The 17,431-nt window shown below is 56.6% G+C and overlaps 1 protein-coding gene across 4 annotated transcripts in view; it reads right to left on the bottom strand.

Annotated features, from left to right (window-relative positions):
- MID2 (midline 2) overlaps positions 1-15,380 on the bottom strand; it is a 63,412-nt gene extending 48,032 nt beyond the window's left edge. For 2 of the 4 annotated variants that reach the window (XM_041484588.1, XM_041484591.1), the window contains exon 1: positions 15,226-15,360. The gene's annotated coding sequence lies outside the window, so the exon portion shown is untranslated. Of the gene's footprint in view, positions 1-15,225 lie in introns of all 4 variants that reach the window. The other 2 variants (XM_041484589.1, XM_041484590.1) reach the window with 2 other exon arrangements.
- Positions 15,381-17,431: the final 2,051 nt, after the last annotated feature.

Raw genomic sequence — 17,431 nt, 5'->3', positions numbered from 1 at the left:
ATGTGAGACTACAGCTGCACTCCTCCAGCAGCAGGTGCCTGGGGGGGTTGGACACATTACCCACGCAACACCCTGACACCCTTCACATTCTGACGCTGTCAACTCCAGCCCTGCCAGGCCCCTGCAAGCACAGGCTGGAGCTATCTCACCACACATGGAGCAGAGCCTGGAGTCGCAGTGGGACAGGAGCCGTATGGAGGGGATGGGAGAGGAGGAGCAGCAGGTCCTCTCACCCCTTCCAGACCAGCCAGGGCAGGACCTGGACCATAAGGCTGGAGACAAAACCAGGAGAAACCACAGGATTTCATGTTTGTGTTGGTGTGCGCTGCCAAGACCGGGGTGTGGCCATGCTGGCGTTCCATGCAGAAGGGCTGCTCTGCATGGCTCATATAAACATCTTAACATCCCCTCCAGCAGCTCCAGGCCTGCTTCTGGTGAAGGAGAAAAGGCAAATCATGTCGTGGAAACTCTGAGCAGAGCAGGATGGGTTCCCATCCTGCTCCCTGCTTTTCCTGGCCATTGCATTTTGGAGCAGGGTGGGGAGGGCATAGCAGAGAAATTATAGTTGGCAAAGTTCCACTACTGGCTGTCCTCCGCTGCACTCCACAACAGCCAGGGATACCTAAATCAACTCCAGCTGAAGGCAAACAAGCTGTATTTTTAGCTCCCTTCCCTTGCACGAGGCTGGAAAACAGTTCCCAGCAGGCAACTCAACCTGCTGCTCCCAACTCTGCTTTGTAGAGCACCAGGAGCTGCACCTCAAGTGCTACCCAGCCTCTGCCAGCATCCCAGCACATTTCCAGTCATGCAGTGATGTGGAACCAGACCCAGCCTCTCCTTTCTCACCCACCACCAGTGCACAAATGGTACCTCCCGATTTCCTCAGCCACAGCAAGGCAGGATCCGAGTGATGCCCACTGTGGTGTCCCTCATCGCGGACGTAAGGAGAACCCTGTTCAGTCACAGCCACAGGGACCCCTCACCCTGGCACCGCTGCAGGAACTGCCCCTGTGGGAGGGAACATGGTGCCCAGCCCAGCCTTGTTTTCACCCCTGGAACACCCTGGTGTGGTGCACAGGTTCTGCTTGCGGAGAAGATGAAAAACCCTTCCCTGGGAGGGTGGGCAGGCCCTGGCACAGGTTGCCCAGAGAAGCTGTGGCTGCCCCTGTATCCCTGGCAGTGTTCTAGGCCAGGTTGGAGGGCACCTGAAACAACCTGACATCGTGGAAAGTGTCCCTGCCCATGGCAGGAAATTGGATGAGCTTTAAGGTCCTTCCCAAACCAGAATGGGATTCTATGAAAAAGGGCTGTAACCAAAGTGTAGGGGGATGACCCAGCAGCAGGAGGGGGTCTGGCTGCTGGAAGCCCTGGGCTGCTGCTAGCACCTGCAAATGGCAAATTACACAGGTGCCAACTGGGACATGCCCACCCCATCCCACTGAACACATCAGCTCCATCACCCCCACCCCACTGCACCATCTCTTCCCCATTGTCTGAAATAGGATATGCAAGTGCCTGGAGGAAACCCTGAGCTCTTCCCTGCACCAGCTCAAGGGGCTTATAAAATAAATCCCTTGGATATTTTCATACGTTCATGCTGAAGCAGCTCCTGCTGGCCAAATGCAGCCCTGTACACATATACATACATTTAAATTTTTTTTTTTTTTTCCCCCCAAGAGAGACAGGGAGAAGTCGCTGGATCCAAACAAGCAGAGAAGCAGGAGGGCTCCCAGCAGCTTCCTCTGCACAGCCCATGGAGGGTTTCTGAAGCCTCGGAGCTGCCGCAGCCATGGGAAAGCAGCGGGGAGGAAGCGCTCCTGGCCCTGTGCCTGCTGGCTGTTCGGACTGTCCTGGATCCAGTGGGTGCAGGCCTGGCAGGAGGAGGTGTCCCAATACACCCCCAGTGCTCCAGGCACCTCCCAGCACTTGGGCTGGCAAACCTCCCGTGCTGGTCCCTCCCGGTGCCAGAGCTGCAGACACAGAGGCTGCCTGGCCCCAAGGGTCCCACACCCTGCTGTGCGAGCCCAGCTGGGGGGCACAGCCCCTCCTGCCTCCCCACATCACTCGCAGGTTCTTTCAGGTCAGAAAAGGCAAAAAAAAAAAAAAAAAAAGGACAAGAACAGGATTTGTTTCATAGCCTGACTAATACTGCGAAAATAATTTAAAAATCAGGATTGGCTAAAAGGCTCCCCAACACCTTGTCAGAGCCAGTTGTCCCACGGAACAGCATCTCACACTCCCACATCCAACTTCAGGCTGCACATGCAGCTCCATTGCTATCCAAGGGAAAACAATGCAAAAAGTTTAAACAGCCTTTAGTTTTGTAACTGAGGGACGTTTGTACATTAATCTTGTTTTCCTTGCTGGGACAAGAGCTTTTACCTGTGACACATCCAAGAGGAGTCTCAGGCTGGGACAGAAGCAGGAGCCCTCTCAGAGGTGTGGAGGAGGCACAGGAGCCTGCTCCAAGGCAGCTCAGCAGCAGGGACACGAGCCTGCCTGGAGGTGCCGGTGCCCTGCTGGAGGTGCAGGAGCCCCCTCGGAGGAGGGAGACGAGCCCTGCTCCAAGATGCTACACCTGGCAAAGCAGCCATGCTGCCATCAGAGCCTTTCATGCCTCTCACTTTGATGTTCTCTTTCATGTCCAGGACTGACACAGCTCAAGGAATAGTTGATTAGATTAAAATCTGCTTTCTTTAGAGTCATTAACTCCCTAAATATAAAAGTTATAAAATACTAACAACTGTTTATAGACAACCCCATGTCCTTTGTGCCCAAGAGTCAATGGCCCTGTCCATGCTGGCCTCTAATGACAATGTGCAGCACCAGCAGGTTAACAACACATGACATCCAACCAAACATTTTTCTGTGTTGATCTGAGCTTTGCCCAAAACTGAGGGAAAAGGGGGAGGGGATGGGAAATCAATGACTAACAGAAGAGATAGGCAAGGCCAGCAAACCCCAGGGGGGGCAGAGCTGAGGATGATGCAGGGCCAGTGCAGAGCTAGTGCCAGGTCCTCTGGGACACAGTGACCGCTGCTTTTACTTCCAGCCCAGATGGTCTCCAAACCCTTGGCCAGCCTGGAGCATGGTGAGGGTGCACGGGTTACCCTTGGCAAGTTACACCAAGGGTTCTTGGATACAAAGGTTCCCCCACCTCTTCTCCCAAATTATTATTTTCACAGTATCAAAGCACTTCATAACTGCCTCAAGTTCACGGGTTTGACAGGAGAGCTGCAGAGGTTTGGCACCAAGGGAAGAAGGAAGGAGAGATATGGAAGGAGGGATGCTGCCCACATCACCCCATCCATACCTGGGAGGGGGACATCCTAGTGTACCTCACCTGAGGCCACAGGCAGCCAATCCAAAATTCACGCTTTCCCCTCGAGCAGCATCCATTTTTACCCATGTTTTCCAAGTCCACATAAAATTCCCTCTGGTCTCTCCCAGCACCAACCCAGGGCAGAATTTGGCCAGTCTTCAGAGTCCCACACCAGGCTATCTAGATGTGTTCAGACAAATATTAATTCTGCAGGTTGGTATTTTCCACACCAAATATGATTATTTATTTCCCCTTCCCCTTTTTATCCCTCTTTTTTTCTTAACTTCCCCTCCCCCTCAAAAAAGCTCCAGCCGAGATTGCTCAGCCCCTTCCAAGAATGAGGCTTTAGAAAAGCTATGCTGCTCCACCCGTGCATTAACGAAAAAAGTAATAAAATATGGCAACCCTTTCCTTAATTGGAACAGTGACAGCAGGATACAAAATCTGGGCAGCAGTTGTCTCCATCCTTTTTGTTGTCCTCGGGAAAATTAGTTCAAAACGGGATCAGTGTTGAGGGGAGGACAGAACAGCCCGTGCAGCAGCCACATCTCGTTCGTCTCCCTCCTGAGGAGCCCAGCGCAGCCCCCACGGCAGCAGGGACCCGTTCTGCAGCTCGAGGGGGAGACGTCCCCCCTGCACTTCCCCAGCTCTGTCAATGACCCTGCACTCCTGCCAGCTCAGCCGTCCCAACCAACTTGCCTGAATCTGCCCTTGGGATGGGCCTGTCCAGGAGAAACAGGGTCCTAGGAGGGAACACAGCCCCAGCTGCATAATCAGCAACAGCTTCTGACCTAAGGAAGGCACCCCAGAGAGAGGGAAGGCCTCCAGGCTCCTCCAGCCAATTCACATCCACCGTTACTGATTTTTTCTGGGCTTTATTTCCATCAGCTGTGCATATTTAACACCAAATTTAAAGCTCAAAGCTGCAGCCAGCACGCAGCATCCCTCAGCCAGGCCAGCACAGAGCACCCCTTGGCCACATCATCTCCTCTGCTCCTCCCTCCCAGAACACCTGAACACATCAAACAGAACTTGGCCCTTCCTCCCACCACTCCCACCGTAATAAGTCCACAGATTTGTCTGAGGCTTTCTGAAAATCCCAATGATCTGTCTCCCAGCTGCCCTGCCCAATCACTTTATTGCCATACTAGAAAAAGAACACAGCCTGCTGCAGTTAAACTGGATTTCCCTATAAAAGCCTGTGTTGCTGTCCCTAATCCATCAAACTGAAACAGCATTTCCATACCAGCTTTAATTATTTTCCCAGCCAATTTGCTCAGTACTAAAGCAAGGTTGCTCCACATCATTTCCACTGCTCTCCCTGTATCTCTTAAATGAAAGACAGAGCCAGGAGGCTGGGTTCCCATGCAGCAGTTCACTTCAGTGAGAGACCCCTGTGTGCTGGCAGTTCAGTTGCTTCACTCTTAAAACGTCCAGAAGAGCCGCCAGAGCCCAGCAGGCACTGGCCATTTGTGCTCTTTAACTCTTCCATTTGCACAGCACCTTATTCCCTCTGGGAATTTCACCTTCATCGTGAAAGGCAGCTTCACTGATGGGATAAGACCATTTTGCTCCATCACAAAACCCCCTTACTCCTGGAATGTCTCCTGTCAGGCTCCAAGGTTGGGAAGGGCTGTCTTGGGTTTCCTGCATGGGACAAGGATGCTCCAGCTAAAGCCTACAAGGTCTCCACCTCATTCACCTCCATGATGTCAGAGAGCCAAGCAACAAACAAAGATCCTTTGTTTGATCTCCATTGATATCCTGGTTCAAGGGAAAATTTTGCCTCTTTTTCTACCAACATTGCCCAGGAAGGTGACAGCTCCTGGAGTGCTTACACAGGACCTCAGCACAGCATGTGTCCACCAAGGGCTCCCAGGGAACGTGGCATTTTGGAGCCCTTGAGCTGCAGGGTGGATCAGGAAGGATCCCTGCAGTTTGCTCCCTGGCTCCTGCAGCCATAAGGCAGAAATCATGCCATGTGGATTCCTCATCAGCTGGAGGGGTTTGAAGACACCCCAGGCAGCAATGGCACACACTGTTCTCTGGGACATGATGGGGCAATTCCCACTGACACCATGTGGGAACCTTTCCCTGCCATCTTCATCAGTGGCCTGGGGGTTGACAGGACACAAAAGGCCCAGGGCACCTCTCCAGCCCCTCCACCGTGGCAGGTCCCTGGAGCACAGCACAGTTGCTTCCAATTCCTGGGGAAGACAGCAGTTCTCCAGGGTCCCCAGCACTTCCCTCCCTAATCCATGAAACCTGGGGCTGCAGCAGTCTCAGGCTCTGGTAGGTCACAACCCATGGCAGCCCTCTTTCCCACACACTGCATATGTCCGTCCATCTGTCCATCCACCCATCCATCCATCGATCCATCCATCCATCCATCCATCCATCCATCCCCCCTGCAATGAAACCCACAGTCCCTGCCTCTCTGCCAGCAGCTGCCCCCACAGCTCAGGGGCTGAAACCTCAGCTGAAGCTAGCGGGTCCCAGTGATGCCGAGGGCTGGAAGGGAGGGGCCGTGGCGCTGCCAGGGATAGCGTGCCTTATAGCAGGAGCAGACCCACCTTCCCAAGGCCATTGCAAAACTGAGTGACCCCCTTCCAGCCTGGCCCTTGAGAAAAGGAGCTGGGGACCGGGCATGCCACCAAAGTGGCACATCTAGCACTCGCACAGCCATGCCATCCCCCTGCCACCCTCCCTGCAAATCGTCCCTCCCCTCCCACCACAGGACTCCATTGCTCCCCTCCCTTACCTCTCCTGCAGCTCTGTGCTCTCCTGCCACCCTGCTCTGCCAGCCTCTTCAGCTGATGCTGTACAGCAGGCGAGCAGACCTAGCAGCTTCTGAAAACAGCCCCGCTCCCAGCTGGCTTCTGCCAGACCACACATGGCAGCAGCCTTTTGATCTGAGCCTTTCTCCAGGCACACCCTGTGGCTCCGCATCCTTCCCCTCTTCCTCAGCCACTGTCTGCAATGCGACTCCAGCCCAGCCTCATCCCTACCACAGCCACCAGCCCCTGGCCCAGCAAGGATGAGGGAGGGCATAGCTGCAGTGGCAGCTGGTGCTCTGGAATAACCTTTGGGCTCCAGAGCAAGTCATGGCTCTTATCCCCCAGATGGACGCTGCAGAGATCATCCAGCTTGCACAGAGGTCTGCCTTGCTGAGGAGGGGTGCACTGCAAGGAAAACCCCTTGGTCTCTCCAGAGGCTGGAGCAGCAGCAGCCAGCTCCTGTGCTCACAGCCCCAGTGCTGTACTAGGGGACCAGCATCCTTCAGAGTCTGCACCCCACGAGGCACACCAGGATTATCCCCACTCCAGTGCTTCCTGGAGGACACCAAGCGCAGGACACTGGCACAACTCACCCACAGAGGAGCGTACTCAAAGAAGTACAGAGACATGACCACAGTGAAGGCAAGGCTGGGCTCGTGGCAAAGCCCACCATGGGAAACAGCTGGGAAACGCAGACCCAGAGCTGGGAAGGTACCGGTGCTGCATGACCACAGCGAGGGGCCAGTGCACACCAGCAAGGAGCTGGCCCCGCACCAATGCTCTCCAGGGCCCCTCCTGCTGTGCAAAAGTCAAAGCTCTGCTGCAGGGATGTTTTCTGGGGGATGGAATAACAACAGATCCACAACCAATGAAGGGGGGTTTCCCCTGCACAGCACAGTCCCACCCCAGCAAAGGCACAGAGCCCAGGAGGGGCATCCCACCATGGTGCCCCCAACCTGTTGTGGGCACTGCCCCTCTGCACCACCTGACTCATGCTGGCAAGGGAGAAAACTGAATGGAGCCAAGGGAGCAAGAAGGACTCCAGAGGGGACAGGAGCTGCTCTCTGAACCAAAGGCTCTGTCACATCCCTGCTGGCCCAGGGCTGCCGTGTGTGCTGATGGAGCTCCGGGGAGCACATGCAACCCCGGCACCACACCAGCCCCCAGCCCGTGGGAACACACGCTGCCGATGCCATCGGTTCAGTCCCACATTGCTGCTCAGTGCGGCAGCAGGAAGGCGGCAGTTCCGACCCCCGGGCAGATCCCGGCCTCCCTGCACGGAGGCTGTGCAGCCAGTCCGGAGCCTTGTCGCTGTCCCGACCCAGCGCCTCTCCAACCTCCCCGCCCCAAAGCGACAGATCGGCAGCACTTGCCAGAGATACCACAGGGCCGGGAAATCCAAGGGCCATTGTGCTGCTCTGTGAAAGGTTAAATATATCTGCACAGCTCCTTAGGCTGCATTCCTGGGAGGCTGAAAGGATAAACAACACTTCCTGCAGGAACTGGAGACAATGGGGGGATAATTAGTGCTAATGCCCAGTGCAGAAACAAAGCAGGTAGCAGATATTTTGGACTTTTCCACCCATCTCCTTCCCTCTGCCCCTCACCCCGCAATGCTGAGGAAGAGGCACTCAGACTGGCATAACTGGGCTCCTGGGCCAGCTAAAAGAGATGAATGATTTAAAAGGAGGAAAGCTGCCGCTGTTGAGGGTTCAGCCTGGGGCTTCACCATTCCAGGCTTCCAGGCGCACGAGCACTATTCTCGGACACACGTTTCTCCCAGAGCCAGCCCAGCTCAAGCTGGGCCCATACACGAGGGTCCCAGCAGAGGAGGTCTGGAGATGGAGCCGTGCCCATGCCCAGCCAGCGATGCCAGCGCTGCTCCGGGTCAACCACGAGCAGACCGCAAGGAGAGCTCGCGCATCGCTGCAGGAAGGGACCCACGGGAGCCCCACGCCTCCCTCCGCAGCCAGCCGGAGATCTGCCGTTCCTAGTTACCTCCTCTTCATCACAGTGAAGGCCCAACTAGCGCTTGTTTTCAAACTACAGCAATTTTTAATCCTTTTTCCTACCCCAGTGCCTTGGGAGTGCTCCACAGGCCAGCCACATTTCCCAGTCCTCCTCCCGGTGCTGCCGAATGACAGAGCGACCCTGTGCTCCCTGGACACTTTTCCAGCGCATTACACAGGTCATTTAAAGCCTTTCAAGACAAAATGCTCCCACGCCCTGAGGTGACTCAAAGCCATTAGCATCTCTTTGGGGAGGCCTCTCCACTGCTGCACAGGAGCACTTTTGCCCGTCATCTCAAAATAAAATACATTTATAAACGAAAAAGCATCAATTCCCCTTGGCTCAGCCTCCCCCTGCAATATCCCCTGGCAAGGGGCTGGATCCCTAGAGAGAGGAGGAGGAGGCTCCAGCACACAGAACGGACAGGTATGGCAGAGCCACTGGCTGTCCCCATGTCCCATGGTCTGCTCTGAATGTCACCGACACCCACAGTGGTGTCCTTCACACTTTATGAAGCACATCAAAGGATGCTCCATCAGCAATACCTCACTGCATCCTCTGGGACCAGCCCCAGACTCACTCCCCCAGCCACCCAGGAGCAGTTTCCTTAGCCAAGGGCACCAGCACAGCCGTGCCACTGCAGGACATGGATTCCCATGGCTCATGCCAGGATGGGGACTAACTGCCGAAGGCAGGCACGGAGCTCACAGAGCCAGGGTAGAACCATGCAGCTCACCCCATCACCCCATGGATCAGCCTGTGGCAGTGGACCAGGGAACAACCCTGAACCCAGCACAGGCTGCATCCCAGAGCACATTAAATCGAAGTCCGCTATCCCCACCCAGCTGGGTGGAGGACTTGGACCATGCTGGTTCTCTCCATAACCCCTGTTCCTGGCCAGCTTGCCTCCACCACACTGCATCTCTCCAAAGCTCTATTCCCTGCTCTGAGGGGCAGCCAAGGTAATTTTGGCAGCATGCAGGAGCTGTGGATCTGCCCGCCATCCCATTCAGCTCTGCTCAGCTGCAATTCAGGACATGAAGCAGGTAACTACAAAGGTAATTTCCTCCTGCCATCCCTGCTCCCTCCCTGTGGGCTGCTGGAGGGAGGCAGAGGCTTCTGGCTGGCGATAAGAGGCAGGGCACAGACAATACCTGCTCTCACACACTGATAAGTTCTTTAATGATCTGAAAGGAGCCCAAAACGTTCAGAATTTTGCATTTGTCATGATCACAGATGATTCCAGAGCCTCCTTGGGGGTTTGACACACCAAGGTGCCTCCAAGAGCACCTGACACTCCTGATACCCCATGGGAAATGGCTGTGGCTCCACAGACAGGCAAAGCACACACCTGCTGAGGAATGACACAAATTCCTGGACGCAAATTCCCGTGGTGCTGGAGGGAGCACAGCACTCTGCAGGGTCACTCCAGGACTGACCACAATGGTGGCCAGAGGCTTGGGCAAGTACTGACAGGAGCAACAGAGTCAAAAAAAATTCCGCCTTAAAAAATTAATAGTATGTGTATAGATATATATTCAGCCTGGCAGGCCCATGGTCTGCCTCATCCAAGTGCTGGAGCACTGAGCAGCACCACAGCCAGCAGTGCCAGCATCACAGTGTCACAATGGGTCCCAGCATCAGCCCAACAGTGAGGGTGGCAGCCTGAGCCAGTACAGCATCCAGCCAAAACCCCAGCCTGCTCCTTAGAGAAGTGTTGAGCCACGGTCACCATGCAGATCAAACACACTCCACCCCCCAGGAGGCCCAGGGGGCAGTGAAAGAGAGCTGCTGCCCACAGCCCCACGCCCTGAGCTCAAAGGCTGGTGCTACTGCCCCAGCCCACCCCTGCTCTGGGTTATTGACCATCCTTGAGACCACCTTTCCCTGCCTCACTGCATTCAGTCCTGTTATACAACCAGGTTCGTGGGGTTCTTTGAGGATCATCCACAAAATGCATTAAGCTACTCTGTGTCTCTTTGAAAAGGAAAGCTAATTTATTCCTCAATATTGCTGCTGTGGTGTCAGAGGATGCTGCAGGCTGCACCCTGGACAGCTGGCACATTGTCACCTCCCCTGTGCCGCCACAGAACCCCACTCCAGCCAGGCCTCTGCCTCCTGCCTGAATGCAATTTTTCCCCTTCAGTCAACCAACTCAAAATTGGGTTTGTGTAGTAGTTGATTTCCTGCATCTGCAAAACGAGAAATAGACTGAGCAATTAATTTCTCTCTAAGACACAAATCTCAGTAATAAACACAATAATGACATTCTGCAGAGGCATGGAGCCCTTTCATTTTGGGATCCCACAGAAAGTGTGTGAAGCTGGGGGATCCCTGACACAGCTGGCACACAGACCTGCTGTATGTGTTCCTGCATGGATGCAGCATGAGTCCCTTGGATCTGCCCTCAGAGTCCCAGTGATGCAGCAAGTTTCCACTTATCTCTCATACTGGCTTTTCACAAGCCTGTGGGTCTTCCTTCTCTAGCAGCCTCTAGCAGAGTCACCAGATAGTGAGATCTGTAAAATACAGTTCTGAGACCTGAGAGCTTGCAGCATCCAACTGCAACATCTGTAAAAAAATCTCAGAAAAATCAAAAACTCCAACTCCTCCAAACAAAAAAAAAAAAAAAAACCCCACAACTCTCCCCTCCTCTCCCTCTCCCACATTTCCCTTCAGTCACTCTACTCAGAGTGAAAAACTCGGAAGCTGTTTAACCCACACAGTGACAGCAGCATCCCCATTCATTCACAGGCCGCTCTGGCTGAGATTCCATTCCAACCGGATCCCATCCACACCCTTTTCCTGTCCAAGGGCGGAAATCCCATGGGAAATGCCCAAAAGGAAGCAAACCAGATGCCACCACCCAGTCGGGAAGACCTGGTGGCGGCATTGGGCTCCTGCAGCAGCTCCTCACTGGGACCTCACAGGCAGCCTCCCCTTCAGCAAAAAACAGTTTCCATCACAATTACCACCACAAGCCTTTTCCACTGTGATTTAAGAGACTCCCCCGACTCAGCACAGTCCAAAATGCTCCTGGACCATGCCGGGGCAGCCTTGGCTGAGGTGGCAGCAGACACAGACCACACCAGGCTTTCCCACACACCCGGGCACCTGATGGCACTTGCAGTGGGGCAGTGTCCCCTCCCCAGTCTCGGGCTCTGGGAGCAGTCGCTGGTGTAGCACCAGGGGACATTTGGGACAGCCCACATCCCCTGTGAGCAACCACTCGCAGAAGAAAGGGACATCATTTAGGGGAGGGAAAGGGGGACAGGGACATGATATTTAGGTTGGACATCAGGAAATGTTTTTTCACCCAGCAAGTGACTGAAAACTGGGACAGTCCCCCCAGTGAAGTGGTGATGACCCCTGGGGCTGCCAGAGCTCATAAAGCACTTGGACAACGCTTTCAGGCAGATGATAGATTCTTGGGGTGTCTGTGCAGGGCCAAGAATTTGATTTACTGATCCTGATGGGTCCCTTCCAACTTAGCCTATTCCATGACTCCATGAGAAGGATGACAGCAGCACTGAAACACAGGGAGCTCCCCAGCAGAGAGATGTCCCCTGCCCTCCAGGCACCCAGGGACTTCAGGTTTGTTTGCTGGGGGAGGAAGCCAAGCCCACAGTGACACAGAGATCAGTGAGCTGCATGGAGGCTGACTGGCACCACAGAGCTGAGACTGCATGAAAAGAAGATAAAAAGTGGTCTAGCCTGAGCACCCCACCGGCACCCCAGATTTTTGTCACCCAGCCCCATTCCCATACTGGAGCAGGCCTGGGGGCCAGCAACCTGCTCCTGTCCTTGCTGTGTTAAAAGGCATTACCAGGGGCTGGGGGCTGCCTTCCCCACAGCAGTGAGCTGGCAGCCCCAGAAAACAAGGGCAAAGATGTCCCCATCCTGGCCACAGGACCCACCTGGCCCCAGGGCAGGAGGTCAGAGCAAGGCAGAGTGATGCACTGCCAGCAAGCACAACTGGCTGTTTCCTGAGAAAGGGCAGCACATCCAGAGGCACAAAAAGGGCAGTTCTGCCACTGGCCATGCTCCCTGGGCCAGGGGCTGGGACAAAGACAGGGAAAGGGCACATGTTGAAGCCACCACATCCTGCCAGCATCGGCAGAGCCCCACCACTGGCACTCCAAAAGCCAGGGCTGCAGCATGCCCAGCTCTGCCCCGCATTCTCCCAAGGATGACACGGCCACAAGCTCCGGGCTCAGCACCGTGCCCCTCCCTGCACCCAAGGATGAGAGGCACATCCAGGGCCGCTGGCACGAAGATCCAGCCCAGTGTTTCCAGCACTGTGTAGGAACACATGCCCAGGATCCAATGGGTGAGATGTTCCCTGCACACCACTGGAGCCTCCCACCCTTGCACAGCACAAGGCGCCTTTCAGAGCCACACAGAGACACCATTCTCCTGCTGGTGACCTCCTTGCCCTGGCATTTTTGGGACCCAGGCTCCACAGTAACGAGTGACGGCGTTGGAAGCAGCAGCCCGAGGCTGGTCATCAGCATCTCCACAAGGGTGCTCGCTGCTCACAGGGGCTGCCAGGGCTGCCCGTTCGCACAAGATGACGGTACAGCCAGGCATTCATTAGGCTGCAACACACACTCACTTTCCAGGCAAAGAACACTAAAAACAAGGGAAAGCAGCAACACAGCTCCAGCCTCCCCAAGGCTTCGTCCCTCTCCAGAAGTGAGCTCAGGGGAGCAGCCACAGACCCTCTCACCCCAATGTGGGGAGCACCAGCCTCAGAGGGGTTCCAAGCAGACTAAGGTGGATTTGTTACAGAAGGCATTTGTAATCGGCAGCAGCAACTCCTTCCAGAGGAACAAAATAATCACACTGCTCATCAGCTTCCTTTAACGAACGAGCTGTGCAGCCTGCAGAGACAGTTCTGGTTCTAGCATCTCTGATGGGACAGCCTAGGTCTCTCCAGTGACCAGCCTTCAGGATGCACCAATCCCTTAAAGCCAGGGGTTGACCCAAGAGCTAAAAGGCTCAGGGTGGCCCTCCCCACTACAGAAGCCCCAGCTGACAGTTCAGAAACCCACAGAGAGCCCAGGGAGTCGTAGAGTGGGTTTGGAAACACCTATCCATCCCTGGAGGGGAGCAGGAGGCAACATAATACTGGCTTTAAAAGTAAGTCATTTATCAATCTCACATGATCCCAGGGCCAATCCCACTCTGCTCACAAACTGGCACACACACTGACAGACACCCCTGAGCCATCCATGCCTGTACCTCAGAGGCCAGCACAGCTCACCCGGTGCACGCTTTGCAAGGCAGGGATTTACTGCAGCTCCATTTCTTTTGCAAAGCAGCACTTCCAAACCAGGCAGGATGTGGGCCGTGCACAGGCACGGCCTCCCAGCCGCCATGGAAGGCTGCACAGGGCACAGACCCAGCTTGGATCGCAGCAGCCAGCACATCCAGGGCTCTGTAGCCACCTGCCTGAACCGAGACAGCTGCTGCTGTTGCTGGCATCAATTCATCCTTCCTCCTTGTATTGCTATTGCACTTACTGTATTTTCCCAGGAGCATCCTCAGGGAACATCCCCTCGGTGCGAGAGTATTCCAGCACTGCTGCCTGGGCCAGCCTCCCTCCTTCCCTCCCTCTGTACTGTGGCTGGTTTTATTACCCCTTGGTCAGGGGCACAAGCCAAGCCTTGAGTCTGCTCCTCGATGGTGAAATGCAGCAGAGACAACCTCAGCACAGAGCCCATGACACCCGGGGGAGTGGAGGCAGCTCTGCACAGCCCCTCCAGCAGAGACCAAGGGTCACTGCCTGCTGCAGCCGGGGTACAGGAGGGAAGGGCACTGCAGAAGGGTCTAGGAGCAGCTCGAGCCCATACTCAACGCCTCCCCGGCAGGCCCACAGGTCGGTGGCACCTTCCAGATTTGCCAGACACTGCCCGATGATGCCCCCCTGGCACCTGGGAGCCAACAGTGCCCTGTGCTCCGCCAGGCACCGCTGCCAGCTCCCACCCGGCTGCGGCAGCTCCTCCGGCAGAGCCGGTCTCCTTGAAGCTGCTTCTGACAACAAAAGCTGAGCCAAAACCTCCGGGCTGGCTGGGGAGACCTGGGCGGCAGCCAGGAAGGGCAGGAGCCATTAACGCCGGCGTGTCCGGACTTGAGGGAATGACGGAGCAAGCAGAGCCATCTGCCCTCGCCGGAAACTCCGCAGACCGCTGGGCAGAACGGCCCTTCACCGCACACCAGCCCTCGCCAGCTGTGCACATAGGGGCAATAAACCTGCGGTTGGGATGTTTTTTGAGGCAAAACAGGAAAATAAAGCGCGAGAAAGAGGTGACACTTGGGCACGCTTTCCAGCAGCTGCAGAGATCGTCGGCGCAAGCAAAACACGCTCCGCTGCCAGCAGTGACACCCCAAAGTGCGGGCAGTAGCCCGGAAACGTCCCCCGGCCCCCAGCGCCCCGGGGGACAGCGCTGGCAGACCTCCCACACGTGGCCGTGTCTCTCCTCTGCGGCTTCCGAAGCGCCGGTCACGGAGCCCGCTACCATTAACTTCCATGGCCCTGGAGTTCATCAGATTCCAGCCGCGCTGGGGGAAGGGGTGTGGGGGGGCCCAGCAGGATCAGGGCAGCACCGGCCCCGCACCGGCTCTGCGGCAGCGACGACAGCCCGGCACCACAAACCGCCGGGAGCTGGCACGGGGCTGGGCGGCGAGAGGGGATACGACAGTCTCCAGCGTAAAACCCGGGGCGAGGGGGAACGGCGGGGGCATGACGAGGGGCGCGCGGGATCCCTAAAGCCGCGGGCGGGGAGCCGGCGAGTTCGTATCCGCTCCGCCGGTAACGCACCGCTGCTCCCTAGCAGGATGGCTCTCGGCGAACCGGGTGAACGGGAAGGCCGCGGGAAGCCCCGAGCGGGGACAGGCCACCCGGGTCTCCCCGCCAAGCGGCGGAAGGTGACGGAGCCGGCTGATAGACGCACTCCGCAACGGGGAGAGGCGATCGGGAGCCGGGGGGAAGCCGGCAACGGTTCCCGGGAAGGGCGGCAGTCGCCCGCCCCGGCACTTGCTGCAAACCCGCGGGAAAGGCCGCGCCGGGGCCCCGACGGCCGGTTCGGTGCTTCCTCCCGCGCCGGTACCTACCAGTGGGTCGCGGCATTCCCTCCCCGACTCGGTGCCGCCTCCCGCCCCGATGCCGGTACCTACCGGCGGCCCGCGGGAGCCCCCCCGGCCCGCCCCGGTGCGCCCGCCCGCCCCGGTGCCGCCGGTACGTACCGGCGGCCCGCGGGAGCCTCCCTNGGGGCGGGGCCAGAGAGAGAGCGCGGCCTCGCCCCTCCCTCTTGGCCCCGCCCCGCCGCAGGTGAGGCCGCGGCAGCGGCGCCGGGAGCGCGCCAGGGATCGGGCGGCACCGCGCGCCCCTCCGGGGACGGGGCAGTGTGTGTTCGTGCGCTGGGGACACTGTGTGCTCGCTTGGGACGGGGACAGTGCATGTTCCCGTGGGGTGGGGGGCACTCGGTGTTCCTGTGGGTTTCGAGGCAGTGTGGGTCCTTATGGGGTGGGGGGCAGTGCGTGTCCCATGGGATGGGGGACACCGTGTGCTTCTGTGGGGTGGGGGGCAGCGTGTGTCCCTATGAGATGTGGGGAACTGTGTGTTCCCGTGCGATGGATGGCACTGTATGTCCGTGTGTTTATGGTGAGACTTGGTACCTTGACAGCAGGTCTTTCAACACATTTATTTTTTTCAAAGTGAAAAATGAATTAAATGTGGTTTTAACCACCTGGTTCAGCATCACAAAGGGACGTCCCACCCAGTGTTCTCCATACAGCAAACCAGCTCTGGGTGAGGTTGGATTGTGATGTGCAAAGTGCACATATGTATGTATCCACAGCAATAACATCAAAGGGAAACATGGGAGGGGAAACTCAGAACTTTAATTTATTCCTTGGTAATATGGGGACATGTGGCACAGGTTATTTATATTTGAAGGCAGTCCAGAGTGTAAAATGAGCCGTCTTTTAAAAATAAACCTGAGGAAAAATACATCCAGGGTCCTGGTGCATCTGAAGGTGAGGCCAGGCGAGCTGCCGGCAGGTGCTGGAGGAGGCTCTGCGAGCCCTGAGCCTGTGCCCTGAGCCCATCATCACTGCACACACGCAGACAGGCACCGTGCTGGTCCGGGCGGACCCTGGGCACGCGGCAGCTGTCCTGCTGGGGCTCTCCAGTGGGACAGGACACACGCAAAGCCGCTGGGCAGCCAAGGCTGCCTCCAGCACCATGGCTGGCCTGGTTCTCACCTGGTTCGCTGTGCAGAGGGATCACAAATGCTTGCTTCCAGCAGGGTCTGACAACAGTGGAGTTAATATGCACCATGTTGTTTGCATTAAACCCATCTCTGCTTTTCTAGCAGTGAAAGCACAGCCCAAGCAGCTGTGGCCAAATCACAGAATCTAGAGCTGTCCTGGGACCTGCCTTTGTCTATGTACCTGAGCAGAGCAATGTGAGGTGAGTGGACAGCCTGACCAGAGCCCTGTCCTCTGACCCTTGGACAGGCAGGAAATTAAAGCTACTTTTCCAAATTCAGAGCGACCTGTAGCCCACAGCAGGTAGCCAGGGGTGGGCTCAGGCTCTGAGCAGAGCCAGAGCCCATGGCTGGGCAAGAGCAGAGATGTGCAGCCCCCAGACATGGCACATTGGGCTGCAGGGAACTGAGACCAGTGACAATGAGCAGATGGCTGGAGGTCACAACAAAGTCCAACCACCAAGGGTCGCTGAGTGACAACCTGACTGCCCAGCACTCGCTGAAGTGCTGGAGTGCAGATACCAGTGGCGGCTCAGCCCTGATCTCTGAGAGCCTCAGCCTTCTTCCCACAGCAGCCAGGGACACAAAGCCACAAAACCCAGATGGTGGCACTGTGCAGTGGTGGCCAGCTCCATAGTGTGCCCATATCCCTCCAGTTCCCAGTTCCAGTGCCAGCCTCACTGCAGAATGAGCAGGGCCAGGGAACAGCTGCAGGGGTGGCACAGCAGAGATTAGCCTCAGTGTTTCCTCTGCACACTGGGAACCAGCTCGTGGGGCTGGAGCAGCTGCTGGGTGCCCCAGTGGAGATCAGCCCCTGTGCCCCTCTGCTCTGCAGGATGTGGCTGTTGCTGGCACTCCCAAGCTGAGGGGCTGTGGTGGGTGTGCGCAGCTGTGGCAGCTGTCTCTGAACAGACCCAATGCCAAGGCCCAGAATGGGCTGGGACCCACCAGACCACAGCTCAGAGACACAGTATATTTAAGTCTCAGACAGTTTTCCTCATGGATCACTGCAGATGCCAGCCTCCCTCGAGGCCTGGTGGGTGCTGGAT

Source organism: Pyrgilauda ruficollis, unplaced genomic scaffold, assembly GCF_017590135.1.
Source record: "Pyrgilauda ruficollis isolate IOZ18807 unplaced genomic scaffold, ASM1759013v1 scaffold67, whole genome shotgun sequence".
Taxonomy (NCBI): Eukaryota; Metazoa; Chordata; class Aves; order Passeriformes; family Passeridae; genus Pyrgilauda; species Pyrgilauda ruficollis.
Note: the sequence above shows the minus strand (reverse complement) of the source record. Positions and strands in the feature narration are given on the sequence as shown.